The sequence below is a fragment of the Cupressus sempervirens genome, chromosome 6 (genome assembly GCF_028749045.1).
Source record: "Cupressus sempervirens isolate cs-2001-9-10 chromosome 6, ASM2874904v1, whole genome shotgun sequence".
In the NCBI taxonomy this organism is placed as follows: Eukaryota; Viridiplantae; Streptophyta; class Pinopsida; order Cupressales; family Cupressaceae; genus Cupressus; species Cupressus sempervirens.
The window spans coordinates 446,125,631-446,147,749 of NC_143123.1; the positions used below are offsets into that span (position 1 = coordinate 446,125,631).

General features: G+C 34.2%; 1 pseudogene; it reads left to right on the forward strand.

The window, feature by feature from the left end:
• The window catches only part of LOC149552995 (ATP-dependent Clp protease ATP-binding subunit ClpA homolog CD4A, chloroplastic-like), a 55,192-nt pseudogene extending 47,129 nt beyond the window's left edge, over nucleotides 1-8,063 (forward strand).
• The last annotated feature ends 14,056 nt before the right edge of the window (nucleotides 8,064-22,119 follow it).

A 22,119-nucleotide genomic window follows, 5' to 3' on the forward strand; every position in this document is an offset into this window, starting at 1 on the left:
ATTTTGAACTTTTATGATGTTTTTGGATTTTTTTGAATCATAACATGTAAAGCATACAATAAAATATATACAAGAAAAGTATAGATGGTGTGTTCCCATAAAATGGGGAGGGTTTTGAACACTCAAGAACATCAAACACATGAACAATCCTATAAGGTTTTGACTAGGATATACAAGCTCAGCTAGGGGTGTCCTCGATATATGCAAGGTACATGAGGCCCAAATCTATAGATGAAAGAAAATAATGCCACGTAGCTAGGAGGAGATGGTAACCCAAATATCCACCTTCACTTTCCAAAGGTATAAAGTTATTTGGGGCTTAGCCAAGAGTGATAGGATTTTACTTCCAAGATAGGTGTCTTTTGATTCACCTCCTGATATTTATACTCCACCAGAATGCTAGAGTTGAAGTCATCCCAAGGGGTGATGAAATCCCCATGTAGGCCTCCTAAAAAGTATAAATCAAGGCCACTTATTTCTTGTGCACTTAATATCACCCAAAGGCATGAGAGGAGTGAATACATAAGTGGTCTTGGATTTTAAAAGACACCTGTTCCTTGCCAATGGAGATTTAGGTTTTATAATGTATTCTTGAAGGCACCCATGTTTATAACATACAATGTTCTTTCCAACTTGACAACATTGTCAACATAAGAAATTAAGAGTTGGTCAACAAAAATAAATCATTCAACATCAACATAAGCAATGCAATAGCGATAGAGAAAATTTATTTATTCCATTCAAGATTGAGTATTCATTTTAAGCACCGAATCCAAATGTTCATTGCAATGTTCTTTTAACCTTCAAGCATTCAAGATTGTGTTTTAACAACATTCATCCAAATAAAAGGTTTTATTCAATTGATTATGCATTCAAGATTGGATTTTCTTTTTTTAAATTTAGCCATTCAAGAGTGTGTTTGATTTATCCAATTAAGTGCAACATGCATTCAAAGACAATTTTTTAAGCATTCAAGTTCATTCTCAAAATTTTTTAAAGGAAAACCTGCAAGAAACATGGTTAGTTATTTTTAGAATGCTCCCATCTACAATGCTGAAATAAACAACTTGATTAGTCTCAACAAAATCCCAAAAAATGAAAGTGAAGTATGTGACAATTTATTTTAACCTTTTTTTTTTAATAATATATGTAAATTAAATTAGAATAATCCATATCCTACAAAACCATTAAAATTCAATTTTCATTTTATACCTTTTTTTGATAGTTTATTTACAATTTATAGATAAAATTGCAAATGAAAAAATGTAGGTGTAGACGAAAAAATTTCAAAGATGGCATAATAGAACCAATAAAATTATACCTCATACTTACACCCACAGTCACAGATGATAGGATAAGATCACAAATGCCAAAACATGTAGACACAAGAAAAATCACACACAAAAAAACTAGGAGTTGTCGATAAATTGTAGATGCCAAAATAGTAGGTCACCAAGAAATCATAGATGATAGTCTATAGTGGAGATGCCAGTTCAAAGGTGGAGATGCTAGTTCAAAGGAAAATACAACATTCAATAGGTGGAGATGCCAGTATAAAGACAAAGAAGCCAGTTTACACGACAGAGACAACACTTTGCATGGTGGAGACACTAAACAACAAAGATGATAGTTCATCTGCCCAAATGACATTGTGTGTGAACATAAATCAAAATCCATGATTTTTTCAAAAAAATGATGATTTTAAGCTTAAAATGTGAATGTTTAGAGGGATGTGGGTTCCATTGGGCATGCCAAAATTTATGAAAGAAATCCTAACCTATCAAGAGCATGCGTAAACAACAAAATGTCAGTTGTACATGTGCATATCAAAGCTCCAAAACAAATCAAAATATAACTAATGTTAGACTTGAGTTTTAAAACTATGCAACCAAAAAACTAGAATCCACATGCAACCTCAAAGAAACTCAACAAGGGTGCCCATAAGATGCCTTGTTGGTGTGCCCAAGAATAATGGATGTGGATGTTCTCTTCTCAAACACAACTATGATGAATCCCAAAGTTATTGAAATGAAAATGAAAAATGAAATACGAATTTAAACTAAGATGAGTGTAAAATACCTTTGAGAAATGGATATGAGTAAGCCAACCTCAAAGGATTCTAAAGATTAGAATATGGAAATGAAATAAACTAACAACAATAAGCTATAATGAAATATGCAAGCATAATTGCAAGAAATCTAATATCTACCAAAGGGTTAGTAATAAGAATGAAAATCTCTAAGAAATATCTAGCACTATACTAGCATGATAACAATGCAAATGAGGGAGATTAAGAATTCTTGAGACAAGGGCTCTATTTATAAGCTTGAGAGAGGACTTGAGGAGGTTGCACCTAAGTGGCATCTAAATAGGTTCCACAAGGGAGACACATGGGCTAAGGAGACAAGCCATGAAAAGGTTGACATAAGCCTTTTTGATGATTAAGATATCTCAAGGTGTGCTCACTCATGTGCAAGCAACCTTGGAGAAAAGAAAGGGAGACAAGTGTGTAAGAGTGTAATAGGTTTTTTCGATAAATTAATAAAAGGGAGGCTTTCTTGGATTTTGAGTTTCTCACACATGTGTGAGCAACCACTTAGGGGCTAAAAGATGTTTATGAGGGTATTTAGAATAATTAAGTGGGATTAACTAGTGGATAGACTTAGAAGGATGAGAGTGATGGGTGGTAGACTAGGTTTTAGGTGGGATTAGGATTAAATCAAATAGGACTTAATTTAATCATAGGATTATAGAATTTAATAAAGTGGAGAGATTTAAATAAATTATAATTTATTTAAAAGGGGATTTATAGAGAATTATGCATTAAATAAATTTAACACATTAGAGGGGATGCATTTAAATTGAATTTAAATACATTAGGGAAGTTAACCTATTTAATTAAATAAATATAATTAAATAAGTAGAAGAATACAAAAAATATAATTAATTAATTAATAATCAATTATACTATCAAGGGAAATATTAAATTAATTAATACAATTTTTAGGATAATTTTAAGTGTCGACAAGATTCTTGATCCAAATAACCATTTAGATAAGAAATATTCAAGTGAGTATCAATGTTGTGAGAGTTCCACCTTCATAACTACTTCATCTCTGGAAGTGCACCTCGCATACTACTTTTTAAAAAAATAAGTAAGATATACTTTCTAGGTAGTAACTTGTTCATTAAAGAGAGAACATTCTTTGAAGATACTTGTTTGATGCTTCCCCAATAAAAAATAGCTAAGAGAAGTTTGAAAAAGATGGAAATGAACTTCTCTTATTTTAGAAAAGCACCCCATGAGTCACTTCTCTGATGGGCCATGTTAAAGTGCAATTTGTGATAGCAAGTAAGTTATGAAATTAAATATTTCAGTTAAGATGACAACATTATACTTCCCAAGCTACTCAAGATAGAGTAAAAAGTCTAAGTATGAAGGATTTCAGGAAGGTAAGAAAAAAAACTACTCCCTCAAAATAACTAAAGGGAGCACTTTTCAAAAGAAGGAAAAAGGGCTTCTTCCAACTTAGCTAATTAAAGAGAATTTCATATAAGTTAGATTCTCCCATTGGGAGATTCTCCTCTAAAGGCTTATGTATAATGGGGAATAAAAAAAATACCTTCTCCACTGTGCCAGAGCTTAAAGGCTAAAACCATTGTATGACTTCCTATTAAAGGAAAATCTAATATTAGTGATGTCAAATGGAGCCATTAACCAATCAAATTACTTGAAAATCTAATAATTTCACCATTAAAGAAGAAATGCAATTTTATGGGTGACCCTTCACTTGTGTGATGTGAGAAATTCAAATCACAATGATCAGATTCATATTTAATAAGATTGGATTGTTTGTGAGTTCACTTCTTCATCTTGCAATGGGCACAATTTTCATCTTAAGTATAAATTTCTCTTGATCTATGTATAATATAGAGAATTTCAGGGAGAATAGATGGTAGTGATAGATTTCCTAGTCTTGAAAGTGAGGTAAAGAATTATACATATACATCTTTTAGATTCTACAATCTTAGAGACTTGCATAGAGGAATGAATACCCAACTTTCTCATCCCATCACTCAGAAACTCAAGGAGCACTAGTAAAAAAATAACAATATATGACTAAAAAACTACTAAAATTTGAATATATGTGACTAAAATTAGTCACATGACTAATAGTAGTTAATATCCAGTCATTTATAACACTACTAAATACACTACTAAACAATTTTAGTCATGTATTTGATCATTGATTAAGTGATATATTTAGTAGTATATATAGTGGTATATTTATTATTATATTTAGTAATTGATTTAGTAGTATATTTAATCATGTGGCTAGTCAAATAGTAGTATATTTAATCACATATTTAGTAGTATATTTGATAATTAATTTAGTCACATATTTAGTAGCATATTTAATCATATATATGGTCACATATTTAGTATATTTAGTCACATGTTTAGTCATATATTTAGTAGAATATCTAGTAATATGTTTGATGAAATATTTAGTAGCATATTTAATATTGTATTTGGTCATAATAGGGCACAATGGAATCCAACCACCATCCATTTTCTTGTAAAGTAGGTACTCTTCCATTGCACTAGCACTCTTTAAAAAATGATCATAGAGTGTGTAATTTTACACATTTATCTTGGTTCTTATCTATTGAGTTCATATCAATCATTTCTTTAGTGATTTCTACCTAGTTTCTATATATAATTTATGTACCTTTATCTTGATTTTTTCTTAGATGGAAGTATAATTGATTATTGTACTTAGAAATAACTAAATTTCCTCTATCTACATGATGTATATTTCTCCTTAAGTTCTACATCATACAGTTAGAAATATCAATCATCATATAAATTAAACATCACCATTGTCAAAAATTATTTAAAAATCTAATCCTGACTCACAATTAGTCTTAATCAACACTTGATTATAATACTATTCATTTTTTTGTAAAGTTCAACCTTTAGACCTAATTATACCTACCAATGATGACTCCATCTTTTGTTAAAAAATCCATATTCCTTTAACACCAACTCATTAACCTTTTTTTATTTGAACACCCCATTCTCTGATTATATTGAAGATTTATAGTCACATACTATAGATGAAAACATTCAAATGGTACAATATAAGAACTTGCTCAAGAAAAGTCAATGATAAGTCAATGGAAGAATATAAGAACTTGCTCAACTACAGTCAAGGTACCATGTGATTTATAGTCACATACTATAGATGAAAACATTCAAATGGTACAATTAAAGATTTACACTCACATACTATTGGTGAACTTGGAGTAGGAAATAAAACTATTTCGAAGGGACTTGCTCAACGAATAGCTTCTAGAGATGTTCTTGAAATAATTGAGGGTAAAAAGGTGTGTTTCTTATCTATGTCATGTTAAGATTCAGTGTTACCTAAATATTGAATGTTAATTCAAAATTTCTTGACTGTTTGGGTGCAATATAATAGTTATTGTGTAGGAATTTGTTTCTAATGTGAAGTTTGTGCCTAGGTTTAGATGAGGCTGATAGAAAGTAATTCCTTGATATAGGTTATTACTCTAGACATGGGGCTACTTGTTGTAGGTACCAAGTATCGTGGAGAGTTTGGAGAAAGACTGAAAAAACTAATGGATAAAATCAAATAGAGTGATGAGATCATACTTTTCATAGATGAAATCCATACTCTAATTGGAGTAGGTATAGTAGAAGGGGCAATTGATGTAGACGATATACTAAAGCCATCTCTCATGCAAGGTGAACTATAGGTGTAATAGGTAGCCTCAAGTGTGAAAATATTAAATGCTTAACAATCATGTTTTAAACCTCTTAAATTAAGACATGAGTACATATTGATGTTTTAATATGGTTATTCTTAAAAAAGAAGTAATATATTGTTTGGTACAATTCATTAGGGAAACCACCTTGGATGAATACATAAAACACATTGAAAAAGATCCAGCTCTAGAGAGAAGATTCCAACCTATACAAGTGACAAATCCATCTATGGATGAGACAATATAGATATTGGGAGGACTACATGAATGATATGAACTTCATCATAAGCTCTATTATTTTGATGAGGCTTTAGAGTCTGCTACCAAATTATCACATCAATACATCGTGTATATTATTTTCATAAAATAGTAGTAGTTATTAATTGCATGTACATTTTGAGATCTTTGGATGAATTGGAATGCAAGTGATTACATCTAAGCTCCATCATAGTGATGAAATTTGATCCTCTACCTTTTTTTGGTAGTCTGTGGGAAATTTTATGCACTTTCTTTGATTCTTTTGTTTGCATATTTTAGGAAATGCACAATTCCATTTTAATAACATCCACTTGTGTGGTGATTGTTTCCTCCTTGACAAAGAAATTGATCTAGTTGATGAGATTGACTCTCATGTGCACCTCCACCATTCACAGGTTCATTGTTATTTTTATTTTTTAACTATTAACCAATCGATGGTCTAATTTTGAGGAAAGTTCATTGATCATGTTGAATTTTTTTATTTCTAATGAAACCTTTTTTTTGTTAGAACCAACTTCCTAAAGAAGCAAAATAACTTGACAAAGAACTAATATAGATCACAAAAGAGAAGAATGCAGCTATTTGAGGCCAAAATTTTGAAAAGGAATAAGATTTTGTTTGAGTTTGATTAATACATTCCTTGAATATGTATTTTTGTAAAATTTTCAAAACTGCACACTTATTTTTTTTTTAATTTATGGTAATTTCTATGACTATTTTGTTGCTGCAATATCTTTTGGTGAAAGGTTGGAGAGCTCTGAGATTGTGAGATGGAACATAGGGAAAAAATTACAACTATAACAAAAAAATTAAAAGAGAAATCAAAGGCTAAGAATGAATCAGGAGATAGAGGCCTAGTTGTAACCGAGGAAAATATTCAACAAATTGTGTCTACATGGACATACATTCTAGTTGAAAAGATATCATTAGATGAATTTGAAAAACTCTTGAAGATGGAGGATATGCTTCACCAACATGTCATTGGGCAAGATGAGGCCATTAAAGCTATCAATTGAGCCATCTACTATGCAAGAATTAGCTTGAAAAACCCAAATAGGCCAATTGCAAGTTTCATTTTCTCAGGTCTTATAGGTATTGGGAAGTCAGAGCTTGCTAAGGCATTGACATCATACTTTTTCTATTCTAAGGAGGCAATGACAAGGATGCATATGAGTGAATACATGGAAAGACACATTGTTTCCAAGTTGATTGGCTCACCCTTAGGATATGTGGGATACAATAAAGAAGGTCAACTGACTAAAGCTATTGGATGACTCCCTTATAGTGTTGTCCTTTTTGATGAAATTGAGAAGTTTCATCCTAATGTATTTAATATGATGCTTCAAATCCTTGAAGATGGAAGACTAACATACAAAAAAGGTAGGACTATCAAATTTAAGAATACTCTCTTCATCATGACTTCTAATGTTGGCAGTAAAGTGATTTAGGGGGTGAGGAAACCTCATAGATCTGGTTTCATTTTTGATTTTAAAGATAAACAAGTAGAAAAATATCATGCTACACAAGAATAAAAAATCTTGTCTTGAAAAAACTAAAGAGGTATTATCACTCTAAGTTCTTGAATCAACTAGATGAGACAATTGTTTTTAGACAACTCACCAAGAAAGATGTGAAACAAATTGGAGGTATAATGCCAAAAGAAGCCATTGAATGACTTAAAGTTAAAGAAATTGATCTTAAATTAACAAAATTCTTCACATAAAGAGTTGTAGATGAAGGTTATAGTCCCTAGCTATGGTGTAAGATCACTACAAAGAGCAATTATGAGGTTGTTAGAGAATAACATGGTTGGAAAGATGCTCTCTGATGAGATAAAAGAGGGTGATTTAGCTATAGTTGATGTAAATGAGGATGGGAAAGTGGTTGTATTAAATGGAAATGGAAGTAGTCTCATTGTAACTCCATCTACAATAGCAATTCTATCATCCCTAGAAGAATCTCCTGGGTTAGACCTGTCATTGCCACCAATTATATTTGTGATGGATATTTAAGTTTGGTGAAAGGGAATTGACCAAAATAAATATCATTTCTTCAATGTTTATTAGTTTCTTAGAGGGGAATGGTATTTATAGTCACTTTTACATTTTTCTCTTATTGAAAAAGGTCAAAACCTATTTATAACCTTGTCATATCAAATATTTTGTCCTATTGATGTGATGAAATAATTTCAATGAGAGGCTTAAAAAACTAGATATTTTTATCCTTATTTTTAGATGTATTTGTGTGTACCTACATGCACAAGAAATGGTCACAATATTTTCCCCTCTGAATACTATTTTAAAAGATTAAGAATGATAAATCATGTAATTAGGGAAAAGGGAAAATTGGAGTTGGTTTCATTTAATCTAATGGAATCATTTTTGGTTCATTATTTCCTGACAGTATTCTTTTGAATTGTATTTGGTGTAGTGCTTCTCCCATTTGACTTCTATAAGTCATCCTGATGGATGCAACTTTGCTAATTCTTTTTTGATGGGATCATGATTGTGACCTTGAGTGGTCTACACTGTCAAGGTGTGTGGATTTATGTTTCTATATCAGTTTCTTTGTTTATGCTTTTGACTAATCTATGAGATTATGTTGTGATTTTTGGTTTACTGTGGTTTGTGCCAGTGGTTACCAAGATTGATGTGGTATCATGAGGTTGTTTCATGATTACCCTAAGATGTGTGCAAAGATTGCACTATGTTCTATTACCATGCTACACTAGACTAGGTTCCTGTAGTAGTGGTTAGTCATGTTTATGACTGTATTTGCTTATGCGTTTTAAGTGTCTTTTTTTAAATTCTATAATCAATCATTATTAAATGCTTAAGTAATTAGAAATGGATTGTTCATGTGGGATTATTTAGTTATTTGCTGCAGACATTTACCTTGTTATATTTTGATCTGAGAGATATCTATTCTTATGTGATGCTTTATATTTGAGAGGACCTAAGGGTCAGATGTTACACCTTGATTCTAGTATCATAAATTTTAGACTACTATGCTGTTCAGTTAATCATATTGCATGACGATGCCATTTTGAGATGACAATGTGTTTTATGATGATATCTGGTTATCTAGTTTTTGGACATACCTCTGATTATGTTATGTGATGGATTTAATGCTATGGTTATTTACTTCATTCTCGCGTTGTTATGCTTTATGCGAATGTGAGTGATGTAAATATATTATTTTAATATAATTAATTAAATGGTTAAATTAGGTGATTTAATGAATTTATTGCTTTGACTATGTTATTATATGCAATTGCACTTGATTGTGTTTTTTAGTGTGTAGGATTTATATCCCTGGCAGTGGCACATGGAGTTAGTGATTCAACCATTCATATTTTACCAATTTCATCCTTATATGGTCGACGTATCCTTTATTAAAATGTTTAAATTAAACCTTTTGGTGATTATTAAATCCAAACTCATTTGCATTATGTGATTAGACTAGTAAGCATGTCTGTGCATTATAGGTTCACATTGTCACGAAAGTTATTTAGGAGATTTAAGTGTTTTCAATTTATTTTAATTTTTGGCAGCTTTGCCATAGATGAATTCCTATTAATAGGAATAGCCTGTTTTTGTTTGGGTCGATTCGAAGTTTAACTAGATTGGCTGGTTAAATGCCCTAATCAATTATTTACCTGAAAAGCGAATAAGTATCCAAAAAGGAATTTAACTGCTCACTTCTCACTTTTGAATTGGAAAGTTGGAGAGTAAAACCCAAAATCCTCTTCATGAGGATTTACTGTTTTGTTCATTGTGGGAGCTATGGGCGTGGGATCATCGCGAGGTTGAGCTCGTTGGATCTAGCTTGGGGAAACCTTGAATTGCCACAATTTAGCTACTTCTGCAGGATATTTATTTTATGGTTCAGATTCTCGTTTTGCCCTTTTGGCTGTGAGGTAGGGCTTTCCTGTTTTATTGTTTCTGCTCCATTTCTACTTCTATTTTTGGTAGCCATTTGTTTGGAGGCTAAGAACTAGTGTTCCCCTCCATTTCTATATTTTAGTTCTACCCGGTTGGGCGGGTATGGACATTTCCTCATTTTTTGGGATGAGGGTTTGGGTTTTTGGGCCGTTATGCTGGCCATTTTTGCATACGGTGTCTGATTTCTTTTATTTTTGGATTTTTGGATTTTTGAACCCAAAGGCCAAATGGGTTTTAATTTTGGAATTTTTTTAAAATTTGGAGTTTTTACCTCATTTTGCATGCCACCCTATTTTCTCAAGTTTTCTTGGCACAATGTGGGTCGTGGACTTGGATGATCTATTTGGATATCAATCAGACCACTTTTGCACTTTTATGTTGCATTGGGATGCATGTTGCATCCGTACTCCTGACATTATGTTTGGTTGAGTGATTTTATACCTATTGTTATGGTTTGTTTTGGACCTTTGTTTTATTTCATGGACATTAGGATTTGTGTAGAATCCATACTCTCGAATTGAGGTCGATTGAGTAAGTTCATGAGTTTTGGTCTTGTTACATCATTGAGATTTGTGTAGAATCTATACTCTCAAATTGAGGCCAATTGAGTGATTTTATGATGTATGGTTTTATTGGCTTTGGGATCGTGTAGAATCCATCCTTCTTGTGTTGCTTTTAATTGGGTGTTTTCTTTTGCATTGTGTTCTCATACAGTCCTTATCTTATGATCTTTGTGATGCTGGTGTGCCACACACGAGTATGTGTGCATACATTGGTCGGAGGACTTGTGAGTCTCAATCTTCCATGTCTTTTTTGGAAGTTTGATCATTGGGGTTGGGATGGGAGTATGCATGCCCACGGGCACTTGTTGTAGGATGAGCATGGGTAGGGTAGGGTAGCATCTGGAGGGGGCTTCTATCTCATAGCTCAACATTTATGGTGTTGGAGGTTGATGGAGGATAAGAAGTTTTAAGTAAGTGATAACTAAATAAAATGTGTGATTGGTAATAAAACTTAAGATAAGTAAAATGTGTGAGCACCCGATTAAGTTCGAGGACACAAAGTGTGAGCACCCATTTAAGTTTGAGAACACACGATTCAAGCTTGGGCTTTTGGATGCCAAGCAACTCTCTAGGATGTCAGCCCCTACTTAGTAGCCTTTTGAGTGTCTAACTAGGACTTGTACTTCTTGCATTGTCTTAGGTTCTTGGTTTCAGCCATCATACTATCTAGTGTGAGTGTTAGCCTTGGATGTTGTGCTTTATGTGTGTTTGTGGTTGGATCTTTATCTCCATTAGCATAGTGGGTGTGGACCTATGGGTGCCACATGGTTGGGAGGCGTAGCTACCTTCACCACTACTAGGGATCAGTGTACAAAGATGATCTTTTGTCCTAGTGCAACCGTTGCTGGATGTCTTCACTTGATACTTCGAGTTTCAGAGTATGCTTTCTTGTGATTTGTGCTTTCATTGGGATGCTTGTATATCATGTTTAGATGATGTTAGTTTATTTGATGCATTCCTTTATCATGATGTTTAGCATATGATTAGATGATGTTATTTGATTTAGTAGTATATCTATTGCTTATTGTTGTTTAGCATGTGATAGGTGATGTTATCTACTATAGGATTATCTTATGCATTATCACTAGCATGTTAGATTTCCTTATGTTGATATTGTGCATGTTTTTAGTAGTGACATCCTTATTACAATAGTACCGATGATCTAGTTGGTGGCTTGGGATGTTATGCGTGGGGGATGGCTAGGACCCACGATGGTCTTATGATGCTATTGATGGATGGGAGGATCCACGTACTTAGTATGGTTGTTTTGTTCCTGAGATGTATTTCTATACATTGCGATGTTGCTTTTGTTCTCTTCAATTTTTATTTCAGTATGTTTTTTACTGCTATAGTTTAGATGGATAGATGTTCATCATTTTGTGTTGTTCTTGCACTTGAGTGTTTATTCCTCGAGCCTTTGTGGATCCAGTACTCCTTGGTGTGGAGGTTCTTTTCTCTATTTTGGTCAGTTGTTGGTCTTTTGTGTTTCTTGAACTGTTTTCATGTTCTTTGGGTGACATTTGTTCAACATGGTGTGGCATTAAAAATGTATCGCACGCCCATGCAAACTGTGTCATATGATACTGTAAAGTGTCGCATGCCTGCTTGAGAAATGTCGTACAACACTAGAAGAGTGTCGCATGTCTTCTTGAGAAATGTTGTACGACACTGATAAAGTGTCGCACGCCTTAAGGAGAAGTTTTGCCCTCCCTTAGTAAGAAGTGTCGCACAATTTTTTGTAAAAACTTGTGTGGGCGGTCAGTGGGCACTTTTCGTCATGTTCCAAACTTTTTGAGGGTTGAATTGGCTACCCTTTTGGCTATTCTTCAACCCTATGCTATTGCATTTTGAATTCTATTGGTTTCTCTTTTAATCCAATTTTTGTGTTTCTATTTTAGTCTCTTGGGGTTTAAAATATATTGTTTAAGTATAAGAAAATTTTTTATACTTAAGATATATTTTAATATATGTGATGAATCTTTTGAGATAGGTTTCAGACCTCTTGGAGATAAGTTAAGGATTTTACGAAATTTCAGGGCTTCAGAAATCCAGACTTAGCCAATTTTTAGGGCTTAAGGATTTTAGGCTTAGCCAAATTTCAGGATTATGCATTTTACCCTAGCTTGGTGTTTTGTTGATGAGTGTTCATTTCTTGAGCCCTCATCTTGTTTGTGGTGGTTTTTTTGGTTTTCATTCGCGTGTGTCAGTTTGGTAGTGGCATTCAGAGATCTGTTGGTTGCTGGGATTGTGGTGAAGTCTTTCATTGCAATCTTTGTGATCCCTGTATGATGTTGTCATGTACATTCATACGTGTAAAAAAAAATATCTTGGCTTGATTTGAATCCTTGTTTCCAAAGATCTCCGGGCGGGGCATTACATTTGGTCTGCAACCATGGATGATTGATTGATTCAAGATTAATTAAGATGATGAAAATTGATGTGCTAGGAATGATATATTTAGGATGATTTTTAAAGATGAGTTCTAAAATTGGGATGTTTATCATAGATAACTATCATCCAATTCACTTGCACAACCTCATTGAACTTAATAAGAATGTGATTGTGCTCTATACTCTAGAAAATAAAAACCATAACGATTTAGCTAGTGACTTGCTCTATCTCCTCTGGAAAATGCTCCAATTTTAATAGTGATGATGATGGCTATGGTGAGGAAGAAGATGAAAGTGAGAGTGAAAATGATGACAGTAATGAAGAAGAGAATAGATCCAAAAATAGGAGACTGGATGAAAGTGAGAAGATAATGAATGTAAAGATAAGATTTTTTTTGAAATTAAATTCTTGAAGACATGCATGAGAAAGTATTACAGACCAGGCACATTTTATAGTAGGCCCTTCTTGGGTTGTGATGTTTTAGATGACTTACTTAACACACATCAACACCAATGAATTATTTTGATTGACATGTGTTTCTCTATTGATAAGTTTTTCCATGATGGAATTGCAAATGAGAGATATAATTGAGGGTTTATAGATTTTGAAAAGGAATATGCCCATACTTTCTACATGGAAAAGGAAATGGTAACTACTAAGCCTATTGTTGATGGTAATAATGATATACATTCATTCCATCAGTATGCTAGGGTAAAGTGGTTGAGTAATAAGATAATAAGAAAGTTTAACAATGCACAGTGGCTTCTTATTTTGAAAGCTGAGGAAGATAAAAATTTTCACATTACTATTGGTTTTCCTAAGGATGACTTAGATGTCACTTTAATGAATGAAATTGAATCTTTCTTCCTTAATTATGGGGTGAGAAGATCAACATAAATTTGGAATTGACAATGTAAACTAATATTGAAAATGCCATATGCAACTACATTTTGCCTATTATGGAGAAGGGAGCTCAAATAGTGTTGTCCATAAGATCGAAAAATTGGCTGATTTAGAACTATGGAATGTAGCTATGACATAAAGTTTTTATTTCACCTTTTCAACATTAGAAACCTAATAAGGAGGAGTCATTGAAGAAGATGTAGAAGTGAAAATAATGGTTTTTTTTTCAAGGGTCCAATAAAGATCCAACAACATTTGTGGTGCTAGATCTTGTTGGTGAAGTGCTAGGTATTCTTTCTAAATCATATCTAACTATACATTCAAAGAATTTTGGTCTGCATAAGCCAAAAGGAGAATAACCAAAAACTCCTTTTGAAGTTTATGATGGATCATCAACCTCATATGATTGTTTTGGGAGCCTCAAACTTGCATTGTGAATATTTTAAGGATGATATCTTTGGGCTGTGACATAAATAATTTATTTTTTTGACTACTTTCCATAATTTACTCTTATGTTTGACAAAAGATTGTTGATATATATCATTCATAAGTGTAGGCAAACATGCAAGCCTAGTAACAAGTCACTTAACTAGGAAAACAAAAGAATATGGATAATGTGTGCATTGAATTACAAGATTTAGATAGGGGAGATTTGGCACAAATCATGAAATTGGCACTATAACAAAAATCTGAGCTACTTTATAGTTTCTAAAATAATAAAACAAGACAATGGTGAAACAATACAACCTAAACACCAATAGACTTATACATGCACAATTGGTGAGTGAAGTGAGAAGAGGTCTCACAACAACACATATATATATCTTTGAAAATTCTAATTTTTTTAGAGACCTTTAGTGTTGTAAAATTATCAATCAAAATTGGTGGTATCTTGCACCACATATTATTTTCTAACTCAACTATATTTTACCATCATTTCAGTTGAAGACTCCCATCAATAAAGCTTGATAATAAGACCAAATCCATGGCTGGAGGTATTAGTGTTAGATTGTGGTGACTGATCAGGAAAGTACTGTACATACTTCATAAATAGTGGGGTTCAGGGCATCGCCTCGAAAATTTTTTTTTGTGGAAGTAGCCGACATGGTAGCCGACATATTATGGCCGACATATGGCCGACATGTTATAACCCTAAAGCGGTTTAATACTTGTATAAAAAGGGCTTAGGGTTGGGTATTTTTTGATATGTGGTGATACGAAATTGGTTCTTGCAGCGGTATTGAGCTGTAAGGGATTATGGATTGTAATCAAGTTGTAATCACTGGATTGAAATAGGATCGGACTTGCTGTTTGGTGGACGTAGCCCAGGGATTGGGTGAACCACGTTGAATCTTGGTGCCTTGTGTTCATTTCTGTGTGTTCTATTATTTTCTGTTATTGGTTATATTTGCATGTAGTTTTTATTTCTGTCCGTGGTTTATCCTAACAAGTGGTATCAGAGCCTAGTTTTGGCCTGGTCATGGGTTCAAATCTCCTCGGTGCCTTCCCGACCCACGTAAGCACTTGGTATGCGCATCGAGGGGGAGATTGTTGGGTGATGCGACGCACTCCCCTACCCACAGGTGGTTAATTATGTGGTGTTCCATGTTCACTAATAGTCATGGCTTTTGGTGCAATGACAAATGGGCCCTACAAGTGGTATCAGAGCCTAGTTGTTTTTCAGTTATCCTTTGCAGGAAAGTCTCACAGTTAAGTGGGAGTCTCACAGTTGAGTGGGAGTAATGGCAGATGAGGGTAAGCTGAGGGTTGATAGGTTTAATGGGTAGAACTTCCAGTTATGGAAGATGCAAATGGAAGACTATTTATATCAGAAGGATTTATGGAAGCCGTTGGAAGGAAAAGCCAAGAATCAGGGAACTATGTCAGAGGCTGAATGGGATCTTTTGGATAGAAAGGCACTCAGAAGCATTCGGTTATGCTTGGCACCATCGGTGGCATTTAATATTACAAAAGCAAAGACGACAGAAGATTTGATGAAAACCCTAGTGACACTGTATGAAAAGCCCTCCGCTTCAAATAAGGTATTTCTCATGAAGCGTTTATTTAATATGAAAATGGCAGAAGGTGGATCTATTGCAGATCATTTAAATGAGTTTAATACTATTACTAGTCAATTATCTTCTGTGGGTATCAATTTTGATGAAGAAATTAGGGCTCTCTTGATTTTGTGTTCTTTGCCTGAAAGCTGGAATGGCTTGGTAATGGCGGTGAGTAATTCTGTTCCTGGATCAAGTACCCTAAAATATGATGATGTGATCGGTGTTATTTTAAGTGAGAAACTCGTAGAAAATCCTCAGGTGGATCTACATCAGGAAGTGTTTTAAATGCACAAAGCAGGGGTAGAACGACTGAAAGAGGAAGTAACTCTAGAAATCATGGAAAATCAAGAGAAAAGTCAAAGGGGAGGAGGTCTCAATCGAGAGGACCAAATGATTGCTGGTACTGTGGGAAACTAGGGCACAAAAAGAAAGATTGCTGGACTCGAAAGAAAAATGAAGGAGATAAATCAGATGGAGACAAAGAGGCAAATGTGGTAAGTAACAAATCTGAAGAGGATGCTTTGCTTCTATCTTTAGAGAGTGTTGATGATTCATGGGTTTTAGATTCTGGTGCTTCTTTTCATGCTACACCTCATAGAGGTTATTTCATTGATTATGTCCAAGGGGATTTTGAGCTTGTTTATTTGGGGGATAATGAACCCTGTCAGATTGTTGGAAAGGGAAAAATTAAGATTAAGTTGCAGAATGGGAATATTGGCTACTACATGAGGTAAGACATGTTCCAAAGCTGAGTAGGAATTTAATTTCAGCAGGGCAACTCGGTGATGAGGGTTGTGTAGTTACTTTTAATGATAAAAATTGGAAGGTTTCAAAAGGTTCCCTTGTAGTAGCAAAAGGTGTGAAAGTAGGCACCTTATATCTTTGTACAGGTCATATTGTTCCTTCTACTTTGATTGTTTTAGAGAAAAATGAATATTCAGGAACAATTACTGCAGTTGAGTAGGGAGAACAAATAGCTGCTGTCGATTCTGATACAGCGCTGTGGCACAATAGACTTGGGCACATGAGTGAGAAAGGTATGAAAGTACTTCATTCAAGGAAAGTTTTACCAGGTCTAAAATGTGTGAATATGGATTTCTGTGAAAGTTGTGTGTATGGAAAACAAAAGAGAGTGAGTTTTGTAAAGACAGGGAAGGAAAACAAAAAGGAGAAATTAGAGCTTGTGCATACAGATGTATGGGGACCAGCTCAGGTATCTTCCCTTGGTGGCTCTCATTATTATGTTACATTTATTGATGATGCAACTAGAAAAGTATGGGTTTATTTCCTTAGACAGAAATCTGATGTATTTCAAACTTTTAAGAAATGGAAATGCTTGGTTGAATATGAGACTGGTAAGAAATTAAAATGTCTCAGATCTGATAATGGTGGTGAGTATTGCAGTCATGAATTTGAAGATTATTGCTCCACTAATGGTATTCGTAGACAAAAAATTGTTCCAAGGACTCCACAGGAAAATGGAGTGGCTAAACGCATGAACAGGACTATAATGGAGCACACAAGGAGCATGAGGTTGCATGCTGGGTTGCCCTTACACATGTGGGTGAAGGCTGTCAATACTGTAGTATATTTGATTAATAGAAGTCCCTCTACTCCTTTGGGCTGTGGTATTCCAGAGGAAGCATGGACTGGTAAGAAGGTGAGTTATTCTTTTCTCAAGACCTTCGGTTGTGAAGCTTTTGCTCATATAGACTCTAAAAATAGAACCAAGCTAGAAGCTAAATCAAAGAAATGTGTCTTTTTTGGATATGGCATTAATGAATTTGGTTATAGGCTTTGGGATTTTGAAAATCTAAAAATTATTAGAAGTCGGGATGTCATATTCAATGAGAAAGTGTTGTACAAAGATCTGTTGCAGCAACATGAGAAGAAAGAAGATGATTATGTAGTGCTGGATGATACTCCAAAAGTTGATGTTCCAGCCATTCCTCATGATGTGCAACAACTGCAACAACAAATACCACACACACCAGTGAATGTTAGACGGTCAACAAGGCCAATTAGACCTCCACAAAGGTTTTCTCCCTCTTTGTATTCTATTTTACTTACTGATGCTGGTGAACCTGAAAGTTATGATGAAGTTGTGTAGGTGGATACTAAGATTCAGTGGGAGTCTGCAATGAAAGATGAAATGGACTCTTTGCTGAAAAATAAGACATGGGATTTGTGCAAGTTGCCTGCAGGTAAAAAGGCTTTACAGAATAAATGGGTTTACAGGTTGAAAGAAGAGGAAGGAGGTAAGAAAAGATTTAAGGCTAGGTTAGTTGTAAAAGGATTTGCACAGAAAAAGGGAATTGATTTTGATGAGATATTTTCTCCTGTTGTTAAAATGACTTCTATTCGTATTGTTTTAAGTCTTGTGGCTACTAAAGATTTGCATTTAGAGCAGATGGATGTTAAAACAACCTTTCTTCATGGTGATTTGGATGAAGAAATATATATGGCTCAGCCATAGGGTTTTGAGATCAAAGGTAAGGAGAACTTAGTGTGCAAATTGAAGAAAAGTTTATATGGCCTAAAGCAAGCACCTCGACAATGGTATCTGAAATTTGACAGTTTTATGCATGAGCATGGATATAACAGGTGTCATTCAGATTACTGTGTTTATTTTAAGAGGTTGGATGATTATAGCTACATTATTTTATGTCTATATGTTGATGATATGCTTATAGCTGGGTCTAACATGCATCATATTAAGGGGCTAAAATGCCAGTTAGCACATGCATTTGCTATGAAGGATTTGGGGGCAGCAAAAAAAATCCTTGGTATGAAGATTTGCAGAGATAGGAAGAACAGAACATTGACGCTATCTCAAGCTGATTATGTTGAGAAGGTGTTGCAACATTTCTCTATGGAGAATGCTAAAGCTGTCAGCACACCTTTACGTGGTCATTTGAAATTGACTAAGGAGATGTGTCCCAAGACATAGGAAGAGGAGGATAAGATGTCCAAGGTACCCTATGCTTTAGCTGTAGGAAGTTTGATGTATGCTATGGTATGCACTAGGCCAGATATTGCACATGCAGTGGGAGTCGTTAGCAGGTATATGAGTCATCCAGGTTTTGAGCATTGGAATGCTGTCAAGTGGATTCTCAGATATTTGAGAGGAACATCCAATAAGTGTTTACACTTTGGGGGCTCTACTACTGATTTACAGGGCTATGTTGACTCAGATTTGGCTGGGGATATTGATACTAGGCGGAGTACTACAGGTTATGTCTTTACTATTGGTGGGGCAGCCGTGAGCTGGGTTTCTAGGCTACAGAAGATTAATGCTCTCTCCACTACAGAGGCAGAGTATGTTGCTGCTACAGAGGCAGCCAAAGAGATGATATGGCTTTAGTTCTTCTTGGAAGAATTGGGACATCCTCAGAAGGATAATTATTTGTTCACAGATAGTCAGAGTGCCATTCATCTTGCTAAGAATTCAGCTCTGCATTCTAAGACCAAACACATACAGTTGCGGTACCATTTCATTCGGTCAGTTTTGGAGGATGGACAGTTAAAGCTAGAGAAGATACATACCAATGAAAATCCAGTAGATATGTTGAAAAAGGTTGTCACAAGGGAGAAGCTGAACTCCTCTTCAGCTTCAGTTGGTCTTTTAGACTAAATGTGAATAAAAGAACAGCAGAGTCCAGGGTGGTTTGATCTAGTGGGAGCCCCATGCGGTAGTTGTATTGCTACAGGATCAGTCTCCAAGTGGGAGATTGTTGTTTAGTGTGGAGCCTGATCAGTCCCCAAGTGGGAGATTGTTAGATTGTGGTGATGATCAGGAAAGTACTATACATACTTCATAAATAGTGGGGTTCGGGGCATCGGCCCAAAATTTTTTTTTTTGGAAGTAGCCGACATGGTAGCCGACATATTATGGCCGACATATGGCCGACATGTTATAACCATAAAGCGGTTTAATACTTGTATAAAAAGGGCTTAGGGTTGGGTATTTTTTGATATGTGGTGATACGAAATTGGTTCTTGCGGCGGTATTGAGCTGTAAGGGATTATGGATTGTAATCAGGTTGTAATCACTGGATTGTAATAGGATCGGACTTGCTGTTTGGTGGACGTAGCCCAGGGATTGGGTGAACCACGTTAAATCTTGGTGCCTTGTGTTCATTTCTGTGTGTTCTATTATTTTCTGTTATTGGTTATATTTGCATGTAGTTTTTATTTCTGTCCGTGGTTTATCCTAACAATTAGAGCTTACCTAAAAAGAACCCTCCACTCCTTAAAGGACATGGTAGTGATGAGTGTAGGGAAATGCATATTGGTGATGATTGAATGCATTATTCTATAAATAATACACGATGATCCATCCCCTGTTGCAAGCTCTATATAAAAATGTTTTTTGGTAGCATCAAGAAAGCTATAGAGAAACATGCCATTCATACCAAATACTATTTATGAGGCTCTTAGATGTGCATAAGGAAACATTTCTCCCATTGAAAAACCCCTATGTGCTATTTTTAATACCTTCATATTGATACCAAGTATATTCTCTCTACTCTTTTTTCTTTGGGTGGGGGGAGAGAGGGGGGGGGGGATTTCTAATTGACAATGAGGTTCAAGGACACATACATTATTGTATTTGACTATCACAAGTACATCAATCAATGATTACTTTTTTTAGGAATGTCCACTGGTCTTTTACATCTAAGTCACTTCATCTTTACCATGTACTTGTTCTTTATAAGAGTCATATTTTGATTTAACTCCAAATATAGGAGTCACATGTTTTTATCTAACTATAAATAATGATGGTAACATACCCATCTCTGCCTTTCCTAGAAGCTAAACAAAATTAATACTCATCTCAATCTGAAACATAGCTATGTTTGAAAGAGAAGACGTTGCTTCTACCCACCACTATAACAAAAACCCACACAATATCTTGGCAACATCCTTAGAAAAATATGCATTCCATTGGAATTTCACAAGCCCTGTATGGAACTAGTAGCTAGTAGTACAAGCCAATATAGTGCCTTAGGAAGCATTATCTTGTAATTATCCACTTCTCCTACTAGTGTACTTATCAACTCCCAATAATTGAAATTTAGATTCTACAAAAGTATATTTAGGAACTTGACTGTAAACTCAAAGATTTTAATTCACCTACACCCATGTACCTTATTTAAAAAATAAGAATTTCATATGAATTTTTTTTTAGTGCCATAATTTTGATGCATGCTTAAATACAAAAGTTAAAAGACCAAATCATTATGGAGAAATATGTGTTATTAGTGGTTCATTGAAGCTTGCATATGTTATAATTGTGGCAAAAATATCAAGCCCCAATCCTTCCAATTTAATATGATGATGATTAGGGGCAATTATTCATCCAACTTGATCCCTGACTATTTGCTTTACCCTTGCATTGCATATCCTTGTAAATACCCTACAAAAAATAAATCTTAAATTTAAGTTTTCTATTGTTATGTAGCAAGACAAATGATCTAAAACAATAATTAGTCTCAAAATCTAACCTTTGTTATAGTTTTAGGTCTCATGTTAAGTTTTGTTCTCTAACTTCTCTGTATATTTTCTTAAAATAGTTTTAGAATTAAAGTTTAGAATGTAATGCATGTAGCATCAACCAATTCATATTTGCAAAAACATATCTGACTGATATTTGAAATACAATCCCAACATATGTTTTCTTATACATTTTTATCAACATGCCAAATTATCGGGCATGCAAAGATAATATATAGTTAACAATCTAATTAACAATAGCTCATCCATGCTCAACTTTCAAGTCCTACCCCATCCACATATAACTACCACACCTTTATTTATATTCAAAATTCTCAACCATTTACATTTAAATGATTTTAAGATGGTCTAGTATAAAACTAGTGGAAAACAAACACTCAAGTTTTAGATGATTGGTATAAACTCATACAGTACTTGTTCAACATCACAATAATTCTCTGCTATCAATGTGGGTCTTTCTTCCATTTAAGATGGATTCTATTGCTTCAATTTAAGTAACACAAAAATTGAGATACAAATGATATTATTTAAAATATCTAATAGAATCTATTGCTACTTAATTGCAATATTTTAAAAATTCATTTCCAATTTAATATTATACTAAATTACTCTATAAACATATGTAAAACCTTGCATTCAAGAGTCACTCCATATAGCGATCAAGATATAGTCCCTGTATCTTGACCCATA